Raw genomic sequence first — 1,658 nt, forward strand, 5'->3', positions numbered from 1 at the left:
TAAGCCCCCGAGTGGGAGGATTCCTCTCCACTTGGAGTAGTTTTTAACTTAGGCGAGTACGGGGTCGCGGCTAAGCCCCCGAGTGGGAGGATTGCTCTCCACTCGGAGTAGTTTTTAACTTAGGCGAGTACGAGGTCGCGGCTACGCCCCTTAGTGGGAGGATTGCTCTCCACTCAGAGTAGTTTTTAACTTAGGCGAGTACAGGGTCACAGCTAAGCCTCTGAGTGGAGAGGATTGCTCCCCACTCGGTGTAGTTTTTAACTTAGGCGAGTACAGGGTCACAGCTAAGCCTCCGAGTGGAGAGGATTGCTCCCCACTCGGAAAGGTTTTGAAACTTAGGCGAATTAGGTCCGCGGCTAAGCCACCCACTGGGGGATTTGAACACAAATGATTATGGGAAATCAATCATTAAGATACTGCAAAAATCTTGTCTTTGGTAAGCAAACTGAAGGACTCTTATTACAACTCGTCGATCTGAGTGGTTTAGGTATAGAAATGGCGAAGTAGCTCTACGGTCCACGCGCGTGGCTCGTCCGTTTTCTTGGCTACGTTGTAGAGGTGGTACGCTCCGTTGTGAAGCACTTTGGTGATGATGAAGGGACATTCCCAGGCCAGAGCGAGCTTGTGAGGACGTTTCTGATCCACTTGGAGCACAAGGTCTGCTTCCTGGAACGCTCGACCTCTGACATTACGGGCATGGAATCGATGCAGATCTTGCTGATAGATGGTCGACCGGATCAGAGCCATCTCACGTTCCTATTCCAGGAGATCAACTGCGTCTTGGCATGCCTGTGCTGCTTCAGCTTTTGAGAAGAGTTCCACTCGTGGAGCTTTGTGCAGCAAGTCACTCGGAAGCACAGCTTCGGCACCATACACCATGAAGAAAGGGGTTCGGTCAATCGACTGGTTTGGAGTTGTTCTTAGTCCCCATAAGACGGATGGCAACTCAGTCACCCAAGCTCCAGCAACATGCTTGAGGTCGCGCATCAATCGGGGTTTCATCCCTTGTAGGATCAAACCATTCGCCCTTTCTGCTTGCCCATTCGACTGCGGGTGCGCAACAGACGCATAGTCGACCCAAGTGCCTTGGGAAGCACAAAATGCCTTGAACTCATCAGAATCAAAGTTGGAGCCATTATCTGTGATAATGATGTGAGGGACTCCATATCTGAATATCAATTCCTCGATGAAACTGAAGGCAATGCTTGAGTCAAGGTTTTTGATAGGCTTGGCTTCGATCCATTTGGTGAATTTGGCGACTGCTACGAGCAAATGGGTGAAACCACTTCTACCATTATTGAAGGGTCCAACCATATCCAACCCCCAGACTGCAAATGGCCAGACGAGTGGAATACTCTTCAAGGCAGACGCAGGCTTGTGAGACATGTTGGAGTAAAACTGACAACCTGCACACTTGTCGACTATATCCTTTGTCATCTCATTCGCATGAGGCTAATAGAATCCTGCTCGGTATGCTTTGGCCACGATGGTCCGAGAGGACGCATGGTGACCACAAGTCCCCAAGTGGATCACGTTTAAACTCATTCGACCTTCTTCTGGTGTGGTGCAGCATTGAGCCACTCCTGTGACACTTTCTCTGTAGAGCTGCCCTTTTATCACGGTGAAAGCTTTCAATCGACGGACTATTTGGCAGGCCT

Source organism: Triticum dicoccoides, chromosome 1B (assembly GCF_002162155.2).
Source record: "Triticum dicoccoides isolate Atlit2015 ecotype Zavitan chromosome 1B, WEW_v2.0, whole genome shotgun sequence".
Classification (NCBI taxonomy): Eukaryota; Viridiplantae; Streptophyta; class Magnoliopsida; order Poales; family Poaceae; genus Triticum; species Triticum dicoccoides.